We start from the raw sequence: 14,356 nt of genomic DNA, 5'->3' as shown, positions 1-14,356 counted from the left end.
ACTCTGAAATCCTGTAATTAGAGTGGAGCTAAAATCTTAAATATTGAGGTGCCTTTTGTCATAATGGTTAAAATCTCATTAGAAACTCCAAAATTAAGCGGACTTGTACAGTAGCACTCTTAGGATGGGTGACCTTCTGGGAAGTTACACGAATATGACAAAATCGTGAGGTCATTAGGCCTAAACGAATAATATCTTGATAGTTAAGGGTTTGAGTTATTACAAATTGTATTAGAGTAACACTCCGATCATAAGATGGGAACTATGTTCCATATAAGACAACATGTTACGACATTGAAGTTACATCTTGAACCTTAGATGGGACAAAATATTACATAGAAAAAGTCACCTGTTGAGCTTGGAGTGTCATCCTCTAGAATCATGCCTACTTGGTGGATGATTATGGGCTCAAAATACGGACAAGGACCCCAGCTATTTAAGTGGAGAAAATTGTGAAACCCCTAAATTAGAGTGAAGCTAAACTCTTAAACATTGAGGTGCATTTTGGTATAACGATTAAAATTTAATTAAAAAATCCAAAATTAAGCTTGCTTGTATAGGAGCACTCTTAGGATGGGTGACCTCATAAAAGTTATACTAATGAGATAAAATCGTAAGTATTGTTTTAAAAATAGAACAGAGCTGGCCGATTCAACTGTGAATTGATCATATGGTTGGTTCTGTCCATAAGAAAAACAAGTTAGCATCAAACCGGTGAGAACTGGTGTGAACCACCAGTTCAACCGATCAACTGTTGAACCAGTTCCAATTTAAAAAATCGGCTTGTTCAATTCATAATATATTTAAATAGTTTGATTTAATATAAATATTTTTAATAAATATTAAATTAATTTTAATATAACATATTTTATTTAATAATATAATTTTTTTATATTATTATGTATTAAGCACTAGCAAATTATACCCATATGGTTTCATTATCCCATGTGGGCTCTTAACTCATGAGTATAAGAGAAGCTATATAAAAAACACAATACAAACCTTCCAAGTGATGTGAGACTAAACAACTAGTAGAAATTTTTATAATATGTGCATGGTAGATTGCATTCATGAGAATTTTTTGAAATTTTTTTTGTACAAAATATTCAAATAAAAATGATTATAATAATTTTTAAAGTTTTAAACTTATAATTATTTATGTATTATAATTATCTTAAAATAAATTTAAAAGATTTTAAAATATATTTTCAATATAATTTTGATTATAATTCACTAGTAAACCTTTTTTACCTAACTTCTCTCTAAATATGAAATCAAATGATAATAAGAAAAATAAAATATCTAAAATAAATAATGTAGTATGACTTTATAAATATAACTTTATAATGTGAATTATATATAATTTATAGGTGTAAATTATAGCTAAATATATAACATAAATTAGCAATTATTTATATTAAAATTATATATTTATAGATAAACAAAATTTATATTAAATATGAATTAAAATCGAAGATTAAAAAAACTTACATTTAAATTTAAAATTAGTAATTATTTATATTTACATATATAAAATTAATTAATAATTATTTATATTTAATTTTAAAATTATGGAATATATTATTTATGTATGAATTATATTTATTTTTTTCCCAAAATTATAATTTAAATATCATGTAAATATTTGTATTATTTATTCCATCATCCGTTTCGAGTCTAGTTTGACTCAGATCGAACCATTAAATATTGAACCTTGAACTTTCCTCTTTTCCGGTTTGGTTTTTACATCCTTGAGAAATACAACTCGAGCGGAATATTTTTTCTATAAGGCCAAAAATGTAGGCAAGTCAATCTCATCAAAACACAAATTATGTTTTTATGTTGAGCAATTTGCCTATTCACGTATTCCTCATATTTTTTTCTCACTATTACTCTCCCAACTTTCACGACCAGTTGTGCATATGTGAGAATCATGTCTTATTTTTTTCTGGTCAACGAGTAGAAAAACAAATAGCACATTGAATGGAGAATGAAAAACAAGCATAGGCATAAGAGGAATATGCAGACCTGATGAGCAACATACTATTTATTTTTAATCCCAAAATTATATTATTTCATAATTATTATAAAATTATCTTATTATTTAAATATTTTTATTGTTTATTACGTCATCTAGTTCGACTCCAGTCGGACCATTGAACCTTGAACCTCTCTCTTTTCCAAGTTATATCTCCAGTTCGGTTTTTACAACCTTGATCATGATTCCATTTGATCAACTTAACAATATCTCGATAGTTAAGGATTTGGACTGTTACATTCACTTTCTCTTGTTGCTTGCTCAATGTTCTCTCTCTTTAACAACTCCCATGAATCTCCTCTTTCTCGCTCGGTAATCTGTCATGCTTTCAATCTTGCATAACCTTGCTCATCATACTCTCATTTCTCTTGAAACCAAGCTTGAGCATATCCTTCTCATTCATACCATACCTCCTAATTTGGCTTCTTTCAATCTCCCTCTTTGGTATCACTATTTGACATCTTTACATCACACATAAAAACCAAAGCTTCATTTGGGGCAGTTTTTATAGCTTTGTTTTCCAGAAAGCTTCCAAAGTTCTATTTCGCTATAATTTTTTATTATGCTTTTTTAGAAATTTGTGTGACGTGAAATAACTTTTACAACTAAATATGCTAGATTGTGGTAGCTATAAGACATGTGCTATGTGAATTTTTAAAAACGTAAAGAAGTCTATACTACCCATAATAATTTTTTGAAAATTATATCTTTCTCACAATAATTCTATAACTATGAAGCACATACACAGACATGACAAGACACGATATAAGTGTAAAAAAGTAGGATATGATGCACCATGGAGACGATATTATATTTATAAATTCTTATTATGAAATATATAATTTTTGCTATTTTTTTTAATAAAGGCTATAAATGAGCTGAGCAGGCTCGTGAGCAAAGTTCGAACTCGATCCGTTAACGAGCTTTCAAGTCAAGCTTATAGATCCATGAGCTTGAGCTCAAATTCGAGTTCAAATGCTAAATGAGCTTGAGTTCGTGTTAGACTGAACTCGGCTCATTGATATGAATAAATTAAATATTAAAAATTTCTATTAAATTTATATATATCTTTTCAAATAAAAAAAGAGATGAGTATGACTGAAGGACTAGTGATGTAGCTGCACATTGTACAATTTTTATTTTCTGTTTTGAGATGGATGGTTGACGAGTCTGCCTCCTCCCTCGATCTCCAATTGCTCCCATCGTGTCTTTTTTTGGCAAAGAAGAACTCCTGCCACAACTTCCTTTGGCTAAGATAAACTCCAACTAGGACTTTCGACGGGAGCTCTCGAGCCTAAGAAGGAATGCTCAAGCTAAGGTCAAGTTCGTTCCATGGAGCTCGGCTCGAGCTCAAGCTGTAGTTTGAGCTATTTTTTAGTAATGAGTTAAGCTCAAGCTTTGCTTTTACTCGAGCTTGACTCAACTTGTTTGCATCCTTAATCACAAGCATGTAATGATAAATAGCTATTTCTTACACTTACTAATGAAAGAGAGATATTTCCATATGGTTATATGCACCACCCATTACAAGTGAAGTAGTGCACCAAAAGAGTGTATGACGAGCATATAACAAGCAAAATAAAAGATGAAAATTAATAAAGTAAGCATTTTATTAACTTCTTGCATCTTGACGCCTGTGTCATTGCGTAGTTGGTAAGGCTTGGGGGAAGTCTATGAGAGTTGTTGGATTGTTACGTGTTGAAGAAGGTTGTGTCTTGATGAAAATGCAAAGATGGTTGTACGAATGCATGTAGAAGAAAAGATAGGTAAGGCTATATGTAGAAGAGGGTTGGCTTGTTGCGTGTCCTATCATGTCTGGTGGAGACATGAGATGACTTTAAATAAAAGTTGGAGATGTAAGAAGGCTTCGACTAAAGATGTGTAGATGTGAGATTGCACCGCAAATGGTTAAGGGCAAGTAGCATACATAATACATGTTTTAATCTCTTTGCATGGGTTTGATTTTGAGTTCCACTATTATGAGTTCTTTCTTTCTGAGTGTTCAGCCCATGTCCCATCACGATCAATAAGTTTCGCAGTCCAATTTCAAATTAAAAAAAATTGGACAAAATCTTCATAGTAAGCGACAAATTTTGGAAATGTGTCCATGTTTGACTCGTGTTCGACACAAATATGAAAAGCATTTGGAAGTGTCTTTGTTTCATAGTTTTACAACTACTTTCACAAAAAGCTAAATGCGCCCCAAATAGACCCGAAGACTTACTCACATCACCTCTTTACATAATGACTCACGTCTGCATGTCTTGAGCCCTTTTTTGTAACCTCCTACGAAAACTCTCTTTTAGTTTTGTCACATAACCCTAGTACAACCGTGCACATGTGCAAGATGCTAGCTTGACCAATAATAGCTAGTATAGCCTCCTCAAGCTTTATCTCTCTCTCTTGAATCTCTGCTATGCAAGCAGCATCCCATCATGACAGTTGCAGGGTGCATCTTGGAGTGCTTTGTAAGCCACAGGCCGCATCATGTTCCACTATGTCAAATGCTAGAGCTTGCTTGTGGCCTTATTGGCATGATAAAAAAAATAAAATGAGAGTGAGATGTTTGTTTATAAACTCGATTAATGTCAGTCTATTTGTCTTGAACCTCCATGGCTCAAGTCACACTGCACCCCTCCATCAAAAGCATCAAAGTGTGTCTAATAACCCTTATTATGACGTGGCATATGCCAAAGGTCTCATAGATTATTACAACAACAACAACAACATCAAGCCTTTATCCCACTACGTGGGGTCGGCTACATGAATCCTTTTTCTCCATTGTGTCCTATTAAAAGTCAAATTCTCGTTTAAATCTAATAAAGAAAGTTCATTCCTAATATTTTCTAACCAAGTCTTTTTAGGTCTACCCCTACCTTTCTTAACATAAGTCAAATCTAATACCTCTACTCTCCTAACCGGGTCATCGCAAGGCCGCCGTTTTATGTGACCAAACCATCTAAGGCGACTTTCTCTAATCTTATCTTCTACTGGAGCTACTCCAACCTTTTCACGTATATGCTCATTTCGTATCCTATCTCTAAGGGTAAAGCCACTCATCCACCTGAGCATCCTCATCTCTGCCACACTTAACTTAGTATTATGCTTCTCTTTTAAAGGCCAACATTCGGCACCATAAAGCATTGCAGGCCTCACTACCATCTTATAGAATTTTCCCTTAAGTTTGAGGGGTACATTTCTATCACATAACAAGCCCGATGCATTCCTCCACTTCAACCATCCAACTTGAATTCTGCTGATAATATCCCCATCTATTTCACCATCACTCTGAACAATAGATCCAAGATATCTAAAACGTGTACTCTTATTAATGACTTGATCGCCCAAAGTCACAATCCCCTCACTAGGTCTATTACTACTAAAATTACACTCCATATATTCCGTTTTAGATCTACTCAAGCGAAAACCTTTAGACTCTAAGGTTGACCTCCATAATTCAAGTTTACCTTCAACTCTCTCTCTAGTCTTATCAACAAGAAGAATATCATCAGCAAAAAGCATACACCAAGGTACATCCTCTTGCAAATGTCTAGTGAGAACATCCATGACTAAAGTAAAAAGATATGGGCTTAAGGCTGATCCTTGATGTAACCCAACTGAAATAGGAAAGTACTTGGTCAATCCACCTTGTGTTTGAACACAAGTAATAGCTCCTGCATACATATCTTTAATGATATGAATATAAGCATTATTGACTCCTTTCTTTTCAAGAACTCTCCATCCTCTTGCAAAGGTCTCATAGATTATTGACTTGAGATAATTAATAACATATGGAGATGCTTTTCATTTGGATTATCATCTTTCTCTTAACTATATTTGAAGATTGATAATTAACAGAAAATACAATAACAATGCATGATGCTACTTTTCCAATGTATATGAGTTTACTTGTTAAAAATAAAAAAAATTAATTAAAATCCACATTGAGAACTCTACCAATTAAGAGCTTTTATTGTTCTCTGTCAAAAATTAAACAGGCTCCTATTGCATAAGGAGTATAAAAATTTTTATACACGTACATGTATGATTATTTTATAATTTAACATCTTTTAAAATTCTTAGAAGAGCGTATAAAAATAAGATTAGAAAATGCATTTTTGTCATTGATTGCACAATAACTCATTATCATAACTATGCGAGTTCCACAAACCGTGGTGTTTGACTCATTGGTACATGTAAAGGGTAGACTTCATGCAAAATATTATAAAAAACAGAGAAGATGATGTCGAACATACCCACATTTATGTAACCTACACTGATAACACTAGTATGAGCATGCTCCTTATATTCCATGTACTGCAAGTATAAGGGATTGAGTCCATACTAAAGAATAGAAGGGAAAATTTCGTGCAATACTTTGAGCATTTTAATTTGACACTAAAGGCGTGCTATAATTTCTCACACTTCAAAAGGAGTCCAATGGGCAGAGATGCATCACGGACTTGCATAACATCCATAAATGTTGCACAAACATCAATAATGGTGTTAACGAATGGATATGCATGCTGATGAATCAATAGTCATACTTGCGCTTTGAAAAACATGATAATGCCTGCATAACCATGTTGCCATATTAGGCACCAAACCATTCCATGGTGTATCTGAATAAATTTGGAGATACCATGAAATACACATGTGATGTAGAACGAGGGGAGGGAAAGGTCCAAACGGGAGTGGCTAGCCACTTAAAATCTGAATTTTAGTTTTTAGATTTTAATTTGGAGGCATTTGGAATTTGATATTAAAATTTAATTTTAAAGGGGAAGGAGAATTAACGAAGAGAGAAGGGGGGGGGGAAGGGAAAAAACCGGCGACATGCATGGGTTTGGGGAGTGGATTGGTGGAGTTAAATCTCTCCTAAATTAAATTTCAGTTTTAGAAAGAGAGATAATCAATCCAATTTAATTTGAAATTGATTTGGATTGATTTAAGGGATTTCTAAATTTAACACTATATATTTTAGAAAAGAATTTGAAATTTGAATTTGAATTCAAATTAGATTGATTATCTTTCCAAAATTATCTAAAATATTTAGGAAAGTAGGCTATCAAAGCAAGATTGACTCCAATCAAGAGAAAGTGGGGGAGGGCCGGCCTAGAGAGAGAGGAGGGAAGGGGTGTCTAGGTTCAGTGTATTTGGGTTAGGAATTAATTAATCAATCAATTTCAAATTTGATTAATTAATAGAATGAGGGAAGCTTCCAAAATTATTGTAATTAATTAAGAAGGATTTACTTTCCAAATTAATGATAATCTAATTAAGAGGGGGTTTGGAGGGAAGTGGGGTTAAAGGAGGGAGATGGCCGGCGGTTTGGCTGGGTATGGTGGCTGTCGGCCAAGAGGAGGGAGGAGGAGGGGTGAGGGGTTGGTGGCGGTTTGGAGAGGGAAGGGTGGTTGGCCGGTGGGTGAAGGGGGGGGGGGGGGGGGGGGGGGGGCTGGGAAGTGGCCCGGACGCGCTAGGATGAGAGGAAGTTTTGCCAGCGGTCAATGGAGAAAGGAGAACGAAGGCAGTTTTAGAGAAAAAAGAAAAACCATGAGTTGACAGATCCTGCGGCTGATGGGTGCTACGCGCCACTCAGCCTAGGACTTCAAACCACGGGCCTAGGGCGCAAACCAACCGAGGCCAGCTTTAGCCTGTTCGTGTTTAGCTCATTGTCATAATCGTCTCGAAGTCGGCTCGAAGCCGATTCGAGCTTCTGGACAGCTGTCGTGTTCGAGCTCATTTAAAACGAGCACTGTTGAGCTTTGGGTCGTGTTCAGCTTGAGCTCGTTGATTAATTCACTTAATCGAGCGGCTTGTTTACAGTAAACCGAGCTGAGCCCGCTCAAGAATTGCAAAACTTTTTTAATGGACCTAAGTCTAATCAACCCGCCTGTCCCACAACGCTGCCTGCTATCAACAGCTAACAACACAATGTATTTTTTTTTTTTAATATAGAGCACATGCTCCACTCTCCAGGCGTGGTGGCGACTAAACCCCTTCAATCAATTTTTTTGTTTTTCCTGTCACCCGGATGAGAGAGAGAAGCAGCGTGCGGGAGAATAAAAACATAAAACCGTAATATATATATATATATAAAATTGAGCCACGAGCATCAGGTATATATATAGATTCAATTATTTTATTAGTTAAATAAGATCTAATATTTATTTTTAATTAAATAAGATATAATCGAGCTTCTTAACGAGCATATTCACGAACTCTAAATGATGTTGTTTGTGAATATAAATGAGCCGAACGCCAGGTTGTTCAAGATTGTTTATTTAGATGTCGAGTATTGATAAAGTTGTTCAAGCTTGTTCATTTATCTTATCGAACAAACATAAACGAGCTCTTATCGAGCCGAGCCACAACTAGTTCGTCGAATGCTCGGTTCATTTGCAGTCCTACATGAGCCCCGACACTTCCTGCGGCTGGTGGATACTATGCTTCCCTCACATAGGGTTCTCGCCAAAGTTCTCCCTAAAGAACAAGAGTGCAAAATTTTTTTTATTAATAATCCATCATACTAATACAATAACAAGGGTCACTATATATAAGCTTCGAAATAAAAGAAACTAAAAAAAAGACAAACATGTCCCTAGGGCTTATATAAGATTACTCTCTGAAGTGAGGATAAAAAACGGAAAATGCATAAATAAAAAAAAAAAAAATACAATTAGTAAATTAAGATAAAATGGAATGATTTCGGCCATTGATCTTCGTCTCTTTCTCAGATAAGCATTCACCGTCGGATATCCGCATCAACATGTTTATGAATGATTCTTAGACCTATGTTTAGGTGCAATAATAAGCATGTCAAATATAAAATAGTGGTAAATACACATTGAATTTCAAAAAGAATCTCAAATTTGTGTCGGAGGTTCAAATAAACTGTTGGCTAACCTAAATATCCATAATACCTTGTATGTTAGCAGAGTCATTTGAGTAGCATCTCAAAGCCTAAATTATTATAATACCCTCAATATCTTGACTCAAATACATTCCATATCAAATTGATTGATAACAACTATGTCAATGGCTTGAGTTCGATCTTACTATCTCCTGGTTGAGCCAAGGTCCATGTGAAGCATCACCTCAATATGCATGTTAAATACACAGTACATGAAAAACCAAAATCAAACATTTTTACCATTCGATCACACATGTGGGAATGCTAAAAGCAACCCAAAAAAGTCCTGACCTTTTTTGTGAAGTCGTAATTTAAACAATAACTCCTAAATTTTAAATAAAGCTAATTCTAAAAATCAAACACTATTTAAGAATAGTAATGATGTATATCAAACTTTCTAATGGATTCAATCACCACCCCAATTAATTGTCCAATACAAAGTCAATAAGCTTGGCAAATTATGCTAAGGAACCCACTTTTCAGTTTCTCTTTTATGAAATGTTTATCTATTTTCATATGCTTGGTAAGATCATGTCGTGCTTGATTATGAATAATGCTGATGGCAGATTTATTATCGCAGTATATCTTTATTCTTATTTCTTTTTTATTTTTAAATCATGCAAGCTGATTTTAATCCATAGAAGCTCGCATATTCTTTGTGCATTGGCACTAAATTCATATCGAATGCTAGACATTGAAATAACATGTTATTTCATACTTCTTTGTGTTATGAGATTTCCTCTCATAATTATATAATATGCAGTCATGAAACTTCTATCCACTAGTAATCCTGCATAGTCTACATAAGTACATGTTCAATTTATAATAATATCATATTTTTTTATAGATAATCAAATTATTAAAACTTAATTTAAGGCATTTGAGAATTTTATAAGTAACTTGAAGGCTATGTTGCACTGATACACCTATTTATGAAGGCGTGTTGTATCTGATACACCGATACATGGATACGCCTTTGATACGGCACCGATATGTGTCGGATACGACTTTGTCATATCCAATTAAAATACTATTTAATTTCAAAAGGACACACGTGTCTGTTGAAAAACAAAAAATCTGAAAAAAAAGACTCGTTATATTTACTTTTGCGGCTGCGAGCGAGGTTTTTTCATTTTCGAGATGGATTTGAGTCTCTTGATGATATGAGAATATTAGAAATTACTAATCTTTCACTTGATGAGCCTGACTTAGAAACTATGATATTTATTGAAGTGATATATAAGTTCAAAGACAAACCACTGAAGAAGCTAATCATATCATGCCTTCTATTGAATGGTTGAAACTTCATGTGCTAGACAATTTATGTATATGCTTTTGTTGTTGTACTAGACATTTAATGCTTACTTTTATTTTGATATTATAAGCTACAAGGCTACAAATGATATTACTTTCATTTTTTTCATAATTTTAAATATTATGCTTTGATTGTTTTCTTAATTTTTATATATGATTTATAAATTATAATGCCGCGTCCGCGCCGTACCCATATCCTATATTTTTAAGAATTTACGTGTCCCGTATCCGTATCGTGTCATATCTGTGTCGTCATATCCGTATCGGTGCAACATAGATTGAAGGTGAGACTCTTTGAGTTCGTACACGAATTAAGTGATGAGACTCACTATGAATGTGATATTTTGATGGGTGTGAGATAGATTATTTTTTTTAACTAATCTTTGATATTGTCCCATGTCTACTTTTTCTTTTTTATTCACGTTCAACTTTTGATTAAATCAGTTGGGGTTTCACATGGTTTGTAATTTATTATTTTTGTTTCTTTAAGTAGTTCCAAGACTTATTTTTATTGAAAGAGGAATATTCTTTGTTCTAATTGAGTAAATTTTATTCTCAAGAAGCATTTGAGTTTGTTCAACTCATTGATGTCAAATTTTTAGTAAGCTTTTTCTAGATAGACTTCTTTTCATTATGGTCATCCCCTGAAATAATTATATCGTCTATATATTTGATGAAAATTGTGATTATAAATTTCTTGGTAGTCAATTTCATAGGATTGATTATATACTTTGACTACCAATCTCGCTTTATATCATTTTAGGCTTTCATTTGCTTTATATTTTATATGAAAAGTTTGTTTTCATCATATCGTTTTATTCTAATTTCTTGGTTCGACGACAATCTTTCTAAGTGTATTTTTTTCTAAAACATTCATCTCTTCTCTCATGACATCTTCCCAATTATTGTTTTCAAGTACCTCAGATAAAGTTTATAGTATTATAATGAAATTAGATATGATATTTATAATGAATGTAGAAAAGTTTTAACAATGTGTGTTTTGAGAGATGGGATATCGAGGAGAATGTATAGTGATGGGTTAATCCTTGCTGTTTGATTATGATTTTGAGTTTTAACTTTTAAGATTGTCAGAGATTTTGACTTGGCTTATTTGTTATTATATAGACTTGAATGGGTATAATTTATAGATTTTTTTGAAGTTTATGTTATAGGAATATCAAGATGAAAATAGATGTTTTATCAAATTAATCTTCCACTTGAAAGTTCTCCTATTATTATGGTCATCGCCAGTGCCCGCATGCTCCCAAATGGTACTAAATCTTTGAGATATGAATCAATAGGATATAATCAATAGGGCACAAAGTGCTCTATCAACTAAGGTGGATTTAAATTTGCCCCCTTAGATATACATCCATCCCAGACCTATAAGATGCCCTTGGACGACGCAACCGATGGTTGCTGACAAGGATCATTCTTTCAGGTTGGGTCGATTACTTGACTAAGTTGACCAGGAACCATGATGGTCCGGGATGATGGAACTATGAGATCTTGGTCGGGCTCATCATCACTCCCCCCACCATCTGCTTTAAGTGTAAGATGGTGAAATTTCTAATTTTAAATATCAAATTTCCAAACCAATGCTGCTACTATATACTGGATATTGTGTATTTACAGGTACGACGTATTCATCGACGACTAGCCTTAATCGAAAGTTCTCTCTCGTGATCGGGAGGGGTAATTAACTATAGGGGCTTGCACCTATACGAAATCAGAATTCAGATCATAAAGTCCTCGCAAAATGAGAGTGAAATCTTTGGGTAGTGACTTATCTACAAACCCAATCTGCCTCCTGAAAATTTACCCCAGAATTTAATCCGTTAAAACTCCCCCAACCCCAAAAGCAAAAAGCGACGAGGGGAGACCGGGCGCGAATTTTTGGAGCCCACAGTCATGTGGTCAATGGATCCTAAATTTAGGATTCAAGTGCAAGGGGAATTATCTAATGTATTACAAACACAAGAGTTAGAAGTCATGTCTTTTTGAGCCAAATAACATGATATATATAGGTTTTCCAAATAGTGGAGAAAGTTTTTGAGCTTGTCAATTTCTTCTAGATTGAGCTATTCTGATTCAACCTATCAAGCCTGTATTTTTTGGTCATCTTTGTTATTTCCACAATGGCTTGGCGGCTTTCTGTGGAGTTTTCTATATTTTTTGATGTGTCGTTTCTTTTTGTAGTAGTTTCTTCATCGATTTTCTTTACAAGAAGTCCTTTGTTGCTCTTTCGGGAAAGCGTTTGTAACAATAAGTTCCTTTCAGGCTCAACAGTTGTCATTACAATTATTTCGGTGACTAAAGTGACGGGCATAATCATCCTTCTGTCTTCTTTGGTTGTAGGAGAGGAAAAATCTCATTTAGTGATTATACATTTTTCATGGATTAAGATTTAGACATAAACCTAGTCCAATTTATTATTGAGTCATACAAGGAACTCAAACACCCTTTCTCTTATTATATATTATTTGAGAGTTATCACATCATCGCAAATTGTCCTTTTAAGATCTTGGTAATAATTAAGTTTAAGTAATAAACTTTTATTACATTTAAGTTCTTAATAATAGGAATGTTGCCTTATATATTGAAATCTTAGTTCTTATTGGAATCTTAACATCCTTTACCTTTTAGTATGTTTGTTTGATGATGCCCTAATCTTATTTTGTAGGAGAAAGGAACATATATAGCCCATTGATTTCAAGCATTATGATATTCCACAATCACTTCATGATTATTAGATTATAATCTACTTTATTCGAAAGTATAAATTTTGGGTCCTTTGATTTTAAAGGAGGATCATTTCGGAAAGATCTTTGTAATTTGGGACCATTTTAGTTAGTTTCTCCCGTTCAAATGATATGAAGTTGGTAGCCCTTGGAGTTGTCTCATAGTTTGACCTTTACCATTCATGATGGTTGACTCATGGAAGGATAGTGAAAGAAACTAGGCATAATAAAGAGAAGAGAGAATTTCTAACAAGAAGAAAAGAGAACACAAGTTGAAAGAAGCAACTCTAATCCTGTTCTGATACTATGTAGAAAAGTAGAAAAAATTATTGTGAATTTTATTATTTGATTTTGTAGAAAATGTATAGACTTCTTAAAAAATCTTACAATAGAAAGAAATTAAGGCTATTTACAAAAGATGGATGCCCCAAATTAGGCCTACAACTAAAAAAGAAAGAGTAGGCATATGTATTGCAATCTAAGGGCTATAAGAGGATTGGTCCAATGGTTAGAATACTTAATCTATGTGCTCAAAGATCTTTATCAAGGTTGGTTGACTTGTAAGTCCCTCGATCATTTAGCAGATTTTAAATTTAAAAAATGTTGCAATATGTAATTTTCTTTTATTTTTTTCAAGGATATATTTATTTCTTTTGTAGTTTTTCTCATTATAATCCTCCATATTCTAACCTACAAGGGAAATGGCGTATTCCATTTTTTTCTCTTTATTTCTCTTATGCTTCTTTATTACATGGTATTAGAGATATGTTATATTTAAATGATGGCCCACGATAAAAAGAGGGCCCTAATCAGGTCTAGTAATAAAGGGTAAAGATTTGTTCTCCCTCTACCTTACCAAGTCATATCATCATTTCGAGAGTCTTCATGGAAAACTCACCTTTTCAAATAACTTTTTACAAGCTAAATGGGAAGAACTTTTGATGGTCTTGTGATGGTGATTCGGAAGAGCGAGAAGATTTTATGCCTAAATGGTACTATCTACAACAATAACAAGTCTTTATCCCACCACGCGAGTTTGGCCGCATGAATCTTTTTTCTCTATTGTGTCCTATTAAGAGACAAATTTTCATTTAAATCTAATTAAAAAAATTAATATTTTATAACCATATCTTTTTAGGTCTACTTTTATCTTTTTTAACATAGGTCAGGCCTAATATATTTACTCTCCTAGCAGGGCCGTTGGAAGGCCCACTTTTTATGTGAACCAGCCATCTAAGGTGACTCTCTCTAATCTTATCTGCCACTGAAAGTGCTCCAACATTTTCATGTATATGCTCATTTCGCATTTTGTCTCTAAGTGTAATGCTACTCATTCACTTGAGCATCCTT

At 33.7% G+C, this 14,356-nt stretch overlaps 1 protein-coding gene across 3 annotated transcripts in view; it reads left to right on the top strand.

Moving 5' to 3' along the window:
• LOC110107446 overlaps positions 1 to 14,356 on the top strand; it is a 29,016-nt gene that overhangs the window by 3,646 nt on the left and 11,014 nt on the right. The window lies entirely within an intron of this gene.

Source organism: Dendrobium catenatum, unplaced genomic scaffold, assembly GCF_001605985.2.
Source record: "Dendrobium catenatum unplaced genomic scaffold, ASM160598v2 fragScaff_scaffold_407, whole genome shotgun sequence".
Lineage (NCBI taxonomy): Eukaryota > Viridiplantae > Streptophyta > Magnoliopsida > Asparagales > Orchidaceae > Dendrobium > Dendrobium catenatum.
Note: the sequence above shows the minus strand (reverse complement) of the source record. Positions and strands in the feature narration are given on the sequence as shown.